Below are 9,710 nucleotides of genomic sequence, written 5' to 3' on the forward strand. Positions count from 1 at the left end.
GGCAATGCCACTAGCAAAAAGAAACACTATTTGCCCACTTTTTTCCTTCCTGGTTCCAACCACCTGCCATCTGAAGCCTCCCTCTAATAAATTAAAAGATCCTTGTCAAGTAGCTGGTTCTACTATTAACCAGACACTTGTCTCTCCAGGACTCCCTGGCAGGTCAAGACAACTGTCAGCCTCCTCCTCGGGATCCCAGGGTCACTTAGCTGTGCTCATCACCTCCCAGGAGGGAAGGGTGAGGAAAACAATGCCCTGAATTTGGCCAAGTGGCTCAGGAGAGGCCCAGTGATAACTGTGTGATCACGGTTGCAGTCCTTGGTGATGCCCCTCCCAGGTTACTCCAGGACATTGGTACCAGCCATGAAGGTGGAGTAGAGATGGCACAATTCCAGCCTTAAGTATTCCATCTGCAGCCCCACTGGACTTCTTACCTGCTTGCCTAACTCTGGAGACTTGAGAAACAGAGAAATAACTCTCTGTCCCAGGATCCCAGCTGTCACTAGGACAATGCAGTACAAATTAGCACATGCTCAGGACTCAACAGAAATCAGGACAGAAAAAACGAGACAGGCTGGATTCTGGGCTCCTTCTTTGAAATGTGACCTTTTCTCGGATACTTTCATGGGTCATGGGTATTTTTGTTTAGAAATGAACATACATCTTCCTCTGCTGAAGGAACAGAAAGGAGAAAGGAACAGTCAGGATGTCAGGAGGCAGGAATGGATGGGAACGTTACTCATATCCAGTCAGCAGCATTTCTTGGGAATCCTCATCACTTTCGAGCTCTAACTAGCCAGCTAAAGGAGTGGAAAATTACAACTATAGAAAGAAAAGGATATTTTCGAGAATGTGGACATCCTCCACTAAACTGGGAGGATGTCTCCAAAGCAGAGACCACTTAAAAAACATTTTTGGAGTCTGTCACAAGGCCTAGCACATAGTAGGTCTTCAATAGACGTTTGCTAATGAGCAAATGATTAGAGAGTAAACTATAAAATGCCCAGAAGTGTAGTATAGTAACCCAATATTTGCTTAAAATTATAAATGCGACATAAACAAATTCATCTTTAACAAATGTAAAGGTCCATGAAGTCCTCTCTTTCAGGAGTAAATTTCCACAGGGTCCCCTCGGTTGGCGAGAATGCAATTTGGAGCTAACAGTGGCTGCTTCTCTCTCCCCTCCTCATGTCAACTGCTCAGGAAATCAAAGATCTGTGCAGCTGCTGGGGCCGTCCTGAGCATAGCTCATGTTGGCTTAGGATTTAGGCTTATAGGATTAGACTGACGATCATAAACCTTGACCATTATAAAATCCTAAAATCACTATTAATTTTAAAAGGAGTATAAAACCTTGGGCGAAACCAATAACAAATGTATGCCAGCTCTAAGACCAAGACGAAGCCTAAATCCTGTCTAATATGGAGAAGGAGCTCAGCCTGGAGCGGCTTATTGGGTCAGGCTGAGGGGTCTCCCTCCCTGGGGAGCTGAAGGATGAGGACAAGGCTCATGGCTTCTGCCCAAAGTCAGGCACTGGCCGGGGTCAGCCCGAAAGTTCTCGGCTCTGCAACTTGAATGCAGAAGCCCTGGGAGAGCCCGCATCGACACTCCCAGGCAGAGGAATCTCCAGGGGAGAAGAGAGTAGGGACCACGGACAGCATCCTTGGAGGTGAGGTCTCTGTGGGACTCCTGAGTTATGGGTCTGGCATGGGTTACCTGCCTCTACAGGTGTGAAAGGCAGGCAGAACACAGAAGAAAAGCGTGCATTGGGGCTCTGAGGAAGGGGCTCAGGATCAAACAGGAAACCGTGCTTCCGGCAAGATGTAACGTGAATCTGCCCATGCAAACACACAGAGCAGCTGGCACTCAGAGCAAGACATGGGAATGAAGGGGAGGAGAGGCCTGTCTCATCTAGGGGTGTGTGATTTACAGCCGAAGTTCAAAGTGACGATAATACCATGTTTTTACTTTTTAAATTGTTTTATCCTATTTTTTCCAGCCCATAGGGAATGCACCTTGGTGTCAACAGAACCCCTTTGTCTTTGTAAGCTATTTTGAAGCAAAATATCAGTAAATTACTTCCCAAACCACCACACAACTAGATCATGCTGAGAAAATGGGCTTTGCAGGAATGCAGTAAATTGTTTCTGTCACAGAAGAAAATGCAACCAGGAGAAATCGTTATGGATGAGTCATTATGAGAAGGGCCAAAAAAATTAACCTTCATCGGTTTTCTTTGTCTTTGTGCATGCAAGGGTGGCGTGTGTGTATGTGCATGTGTTTATTTGAATTTACCAGCCACATTTAGGACTTTGAAGCTGGGGAGGTTTCAGCGGTAAGCAAGGCCAGCTCCTTCCCCAGCAGTGTGCAGGAGGGGGAGAAAGAAGAAAAATGACTTCAGAAGATGATATTCTGAGAAGGTGTTTAGCGTGATTGAAGGACAAGAGCCTCTGTGATTAGAGGAGGCGGGAGAAGAAAACTTTTAATTTAAAACAGTATTCAGTGTTGTGTTAAAGACCGAATATATCACCCTGAACTGTTGAAACCTAATCCCGATGTGATGCAATTTGGAGGCGGGGCCTTTGGGGGGCGATGAGGGATTTTAGTGCTCTTGTAAAAGAGACCTCAGGGACCTCCCTCCTCACCCCTTCCACATGTGAGGACACAGCGTCTCTGAATCAGACAGAGGGCCTGCTGGCACTCTGCTCTTGGACTCCCCAGCCTCCAGACTGAGAGAAATAATTTCTATTGTTTATAAGCCACTCGGTCTGTGATACTTTGTTTCAGCAGCCCAAACTGACTAAGACACTAAGGTTTAGGAAATAAAATAGTACCGGGTACAGGACTAAATGTTTTATATGCATTGTCTCTTTTAATTTCTCCAACAGAGAGGGAGAACTGGGCTGGTGCTTTTATTACCCCCATTTTACAGGTAAAGAAATTGAGGTTTAGAGCTGGTTGCCTTGTCCACAGCCCCACAGCAATGAAGTGGCTGGATGCGGATTCCTATCAAGGTGGTCTTATTTCAAGCCTAGGCTTTCGAGCTTGCTTCTCTATCTCCTCGGTGAGAGGGCTATGCCGTGTGTGGGTTACGATGGACAAAAGCCAGCTCTCTGGAGTCAAAGAACCTAATAGAAACTAAAAGATGCAGAGGAAGTTATTCTTACCCTCCAGGTGTGAATAAATATTTTCTTCATTGTCTGGAGGAGCCTCACGCAGCATCCTCTCCGAGCCCTCCAGCCCTGCGGGCAGGGCACAGGGACTCCATGGGGTTCCCTCCAAGGCTCTAAATCCAGCTACCTTAGCTCCAGCCCCTCCTCCCTTGGTGCAGATATAAAATCGATTTCCAATCACTTGATAATGATTCTTCCTGCCCCCTCTATGCAAACAATAGTACAGACAAATGCTCCACTACGGTGTTGAACATGCCCTAATGTGTGGTAATTTACTTCACATACGGAACTGGGGATGGGGTAACACCATGTGACAATAGATTTGACACAGGCTCTGTATGGCTTGATGAACACAGCTGCAAGGCAGGGGTTCTCTGTGCAGCGGTAATTGCTCAGTGGACCTGGCCAAGGGCCCCATTTCCAGGAATCGGTGCCCTGGGTGGACAAGGTACAGCTCAGAGGATTACCTTAGTGCCTGTCAGGGACCGTTTCATCTCCCGACCGACAGCAAGTCAGATCAGATCGGTTTACAAGTGACATGAATTTGAGGGCTCTGTCCTGCTGCAGGGATGGATCTCTGGCTGGAAGCTACCTGTGACATCAGCCAGGCCTAGGGACACCCTGAGGCAGGTGCAGGTCAATGCGGGCTGCCTGGGGCAAGCTGGGGAGGAAAGGGGGCTGCAAACAGTGGGCAGGTTGGGGGTTAGGACTGCAGGTGAGAGCTGTGTTCATGGCGCACCAACACCTGGAATCCAACCGAGAGCTTCTAAGAGCCCAGGGCAGCAGGAAACATCTGTATGCATGTTTCTGTCTAGTTTACAAAGAATTACAGCCACCATCGCATTTTGAGTTTTGGCATCCACCTCGCAAGGCAGGGATTCTTACCAACATAGAGTGAGAACTGGATTACTCATTCTCAGCTTGGGTTACTTAGCCACCTGAGAAGCTTTGAAAGAACAACGGAAACCCAAGACCCCTCCTCCCCACGCCTAACCCTTTTTAGTTGATCTGAGATGGGACATGGGTGCCAGTACCTTTTTTGTTTGTTTGTTACAAGGAAACTTTACCAATGGATACTGAAATTTCAATTTTATACAATTTTCTGGTGTCACAGGGTTTTTTTTTTCCAGACATTTAGCTGGGCTGTACAAAACAGACAGAAGGTTGGATTCGGCTCATGGGCTATAGTTGGCTAACCTTGTTTTAAAAGAAACCGTGTTTCCCTTCAACTTGCTAAAGTCCCTTCCTGCCTCCTATCCCCCATCCCGTCACGTGCCCTGTACCCCATCTGGCTCTAAACCCCCTCTACAGCCTCCCGGGAAGGACTTTCCTGCCCCAAGTACCCCACACGCTGATGTGCCAACCTTCACGCCCTCCTTTCCCACTCCCTACATAGACCTTCCCTGCTAATTTTTTTCTTTTTCTTTTTTTGGACAGATAAAAATTGTCTATATTTTTAAAATGTACAGTGTGTGTTGTGATACATGCATACATTGTGAAATGATCCTCCCCATCAAGTTAATTAACACATCCTTCACCTCGCATAGTTACCTTTTTTGTGTGTGATGAGAGCGCTTGAGATCTATTCTTTATTCTTTTAGCAAATTCCATGTATACATGGAAGTCCCCATGCTGTACATTAGGTCCTAAAATTCTGTCCCCTTGATCAATAGCCCATCTTCCCCCCATCCAGCCTCTAGGTGCCAGGATTTTTAAAATTTCCCCCAAGTGATTCTAGCCTATAACCAGGTTGAGAGCCACCAAATTAGACAAACATCTGTGGATGAATTGATTGAAGGGAAACACGTCAGACCTGGAGAGGAGCTAAAACGTAAATGAATAAATGTAAGGCAGAGGAGAAAAAGACTAAAAGCATGAGAACCCTTAAATCTGGTCTGGTCTGACAGACAAGGGCTGAGGGACACAGATAAAGTCCCCAAAGTCATGTGCAAGGCGAGCACATCCCATTTTCCCGGGGGACATGCCAGTGCCCCGGAGTGGTGCTTCCAGCCCTTGTGATTGAGGAAAGAAGAAAGAGCTGTTGGCTCAGATGCAGGGTATGCTGGTCCAAAGGGAGCGCAAACAGGCCTGAGGAAAAGACGTTCTCCGTCCTGGTTTCAGACTCCACAGATGTACTTAAAATGCTTGTTAGAAGGGTCCTCGGGCTTCCCTGGTGGCGCAGTGGTTGCGCGTCCGCCTGCCGATGCAGGGGAACCGGGTTCGCGCCCCGGTCCGGGAAGATCCCACATGCCGCGGAGCGGCTGGGCCCGTGAGCCGTGGCCGCTGGGCCCGCGCGTCCGGAGCCTGTGCTCCGCAACGGGAGGGGCCACGGCAGTGAGAGGCCCGCGTACCGCAAAAAATAAATAAATAAATAAATAAATAGAAGTGTCCTCCACTCCCAGGGGCCTTGTTTAGCAGGACACAGCCTCCTCTAATGAGCTATGAATTGTTTGGATACACTCATCTCCGGGTGAGAAAAATACACTGTGCCTGGTGTCCCAGAACTGGCAGCATCAGATGCAGGGGGATCCAGGCCACGCCTGCTCAAACCCTGATGCTCACAGGTGCAGACCTGCAGCAGGAAATGCAGGTTTGCTACCTGCCACTTGGAGGAGGAAATCATATCGTATCCTCAGGTTACTCCTGCGTGATTACCGGCTCCAGGATGATGTCAGAGAGCCACAGCCCTCAGGAGCAAGGGCGCCAGGGGAAGTGCTGACCTGCTGGGCCCTGAGGCCGCCGCCCTGCCCCGGGTCCTTTGTGTGCAGGCAGCTCAGGCCACCTCCCTGCCTCTCCAGTGCCACCGCTCCGTGGAATCACCCTTACCCCTCAGAGCAGAAGTGGGTTCTGTCCTCCAGCTAGGGAAGTCCATGGAGAGATTTTCCGTTCCAGAGAGAAGAAGAAGCCCTAGTTCTGTTCTGACATTCTTCCTGGTCAAGCTTGTCCCAGGTCCACGGTTCCTTTGGCAGGAGGCCCAGCCAGAGGGGAGCCCAGGACTTGGTAACGGGCTGCAGGTCAGTGCAGTGGTTCAGCGCGGAGCCCTGACAGTTGAGCTGACTGGAGCTCAAAGCCTGGCTGTATTGTGTGAAGCGGGGGACTCACGTTGCCTCCGAGGCTCAGTTTCCTCCCCTGTAAACCAGTGATCCAAATGGCAACTTGTCGGGGGTGTTGGAAGGGTACGAAGAAGAAATGTGTGCCAGTGCAGAAAGTGCTCTGCCCAGCGCCTGGCTGCTTGATGAATGGAAGCTGTTATCACCCTTCCTGGCTAAGGGAACCAGGGCCCTGACCCTATATTTTGCCCCTATTTCCAAGAGCAGAAAAAGCTCCATCGTAGTTTCCCCATCAGTAATGGTCAACTCCACGCCCTGGAGGGAGCCTGGCTGGACCTGGGCTTGAAAGGATGCCAAGGCACAGAAGTAGGAACAGAGATACTCTGAGACAACTGGCCTCCAGGGCTTGTGGAAGGCGGCCCCGCCTGTACACATGGGCTGGCCCTGCCTGTACACACGGGCTGGCCGCACCTGTACACATGGGCTGGCCCTGCCTGTACACACGGGCTGGCCCCGCCTGTACACAGGGGCTGGCCTCTGTGCCCAGGGTCCCTGTGGATGCAAAACTCCTGCTACTCCCTCCATCCATGGCACACATACACACACACACATGCATAGACACAGACATGCACACACATGTGCACACGTGTGCTCTCATACACAGACACACGCGCGCACACATCACACACATACAGTCATGTGTGCGCACATATGCACCCACAGCAGTCACTATTCCCTGCAGAGAGACCCATGATTATCAGGCACCGGAGCTTCCCTGGGGTTGGGGAGTGGGTCCTCCAAGGCCTCTGTGGCCCCTTCAGTGGCTGTAGAAATCTGCTTTCCCCTCGGCCTTCTTCTGCCAGCCACCTTCTCTCACAGAGTGATTATGCTCCTTTCTGTCAGGAACACTGAGTGTGGCAGGAAAATTGCCTTCAGCGATAGGAATTTAAGAAATGCTTTTCCTGAAAATAGTGCTCAAATTAATTAACTTGGAGGAAAGGATTGCTTTTTTTATTTTTATTTTTTTTTTTTGGTCTGGACTTAATTTATTTTTCTCCAAGAGTTTTTGTTGTGTGATAAGAGGTGAGGAGAGTGTTACCTCCTCGGACACCACCTGAGTCAGGGAGGCCTCGGCAAGGCGAGTCCAAGGAGACGCCGGAGAGAGGTGCAGCCTGGGGCTGTGCAGAGGGCAGGCTTGCTCTGTTGAAGATGCTGCTCAGCCAGGGGGCAGGATGGGTTTGGAGGCAGTGGTGGGTGTTGAAGTGGGTGGTGGGAGGAGGAAAAACCCATGTGGGAACATAAAACATGCACACAAAGGTGGGCATGCTCTGGCCTGGGGAATTCCACTTGTTTCTCTAAGCATCCCTTCCTTCATTTATACGAGGGGATAAGAGGGTTGGTTGTCACGAGGATCCAGTGAAGACCTGTGTGTTCAGCTCTCTGATTCCTGTGCAGCACCAAGAAGAAGGGTGGTCCAGGTAACAGCAGAGGCCAGAGGGTGGAAAACCCAGCTGATCAAGGCTGGTACCTCTGTCACTAGCTGGGGGATCTAGGGTCAGTAATTCAACTTCTCTGAGCCTTTAGTTCCTCATTGCAAAATGGGGATAAAAATAATCACATCACAGTATCATTGTGAAAAAAAATACAACTATTAGGAACTCAAGAGGACCTTCAAGATGGCAGAGGAGTAAGACGTGGAGATCACCTTCCTCCCCACAATTACATCAGAAATACATCTTCATGTGGAACAACTCCTACAGAACACCTACTGAACACTGGCAGAAGACCTCAGACTTCCCCAAAAGCAAGAAACTAACCATGTACCTGGCCGTGTGGCTGACAGGCTCTTGGTGCTCCAACCGGCTATCAGACCTGAGACTCTGAGGTGGGAGAGGCAAGTTCAGGACATTGGTCGACCAGAGACCTCCCGACACCATGTAATATCAATTGGCGAGAGCTCTCCCAGAGATCTCCGTCTCAATGCTAAACGCAGCTCCACTCAACAACCAGCAAGCTCCAGTGCTGGGCACCCCATGGCAAACAACTATGAAGACAGGAACACAACGCCACCCATCAGCAGAGAGGCTGCCTAAAATCATAATAAGTTCACAGACACCCCAAAACACACCACCAGACACAGTCCTGCCCACCAGAAAGACAAGATCCAGCCTCATCGACCAGAACACAGGCACCAGTCCCCTCCACCAGGAAGCCTACACAACACACTGAACCAACCTTCCCCTCTGGGAGCAGACACCAAAACAACAGGAACCACGAACCTGCAGCCTGTGGAAAGGAGACCCCCAAACAGTAAGTTAAGCAAAATGAGAAGACAGAGAAATACGCACCAGATGAAGGATCAAGGTAAAAACCCACCAGACCAAACAAATGAAGAGGAAATAGGCAGTCTACCTGAAAAAGAATTCAGAATAATGATAGTAAGGATGATACAAAATCTTGGAAATAAAATGGAGAAAATACAAGAAATGAGGACAGTCTCAGAGACCTCTGGAACAACATTAAACACACCAACATTCAAATTATAGGGGCCCCACAAGAAGAAGAGAAAAAGAAAGGGACTGAGAAAATATTTGAAGAGATTATAGTTGAAAAATTTCCTAATATGGAAAAGGAAATAGTCAATCAAGTCCAGGAAGCACAGAGAGTCCCATAAATCCAAGGAGAAACACAGCAAGGCACATATTAATCAAACTATAAAAATTAAATACAAAGAAAAAATATTTAAAGCAGCAAGGGAAAAGCAACAAATAACATACAAGGGAATCCCCAAACGGTTAACAGCTGACCTTTCAGCAGAAATACTGCAAGCCAGAAGGGAGTGGCAGGACATATTTAAAGTGATGAAAGGAAAAAACCTACAACCAAGATTACTCTAAATGGATTAAATGTTCCAACCAAAAGACATAGACTGACTGAATGGATACAAAAACAAGACTCATATATATATATTGTCTACAAGAGACCCACATCAGACCTACGGACAAATACAGACTCAAAGTGAGGGGATGGAAAAAGATATTCCATGCAACTGGAAATCAAAGGAGAGCTGGAGTAGCACTTCTCATATCAGACAAAATAGACTTTAAAATAAAGACTATTACAAGAGACAAAGAAGGATACTACATAATGATCAAGGGATGAATCCAAGAAGATATAACAATTGTAAATATTTATGGACCCAAAACAGGAGCATTTCAAAACATAAGGCAAATGCTAGCAGCCATAAAAAAGGAAATTGACAGTAACACAATCATAGTAGGGTACTTTAACACTGCACTTTCACCAATGGACAGATCAACCAAAATGAAAATAAATAAGGAAACACAGCTTTAAATGACACATTAAACAAGATGGACTTCATTGATATTTATAGGACATTCCATCCAAAAACAACAGAATACACTGTGTTGTCAGGTGCTCATGGAACATTCTCCAGGATAGATCATATCTTGGGTCACAAATCAAG

This window comes from Physeter macrocephalus, chromosome 16 (genome assembly GCF_002837175.3).
Source record: "Physeter macrocephalus isolate SW-GA chromosome 16, ASM283717v5, whole genome shotgun sequence".
Lineage (NCBI taxonomy): Eukaryota > Metazoa > Chordata > Mammalia > Artiodactyla > Physeteridae > Physeter > Physeter macrocephalus.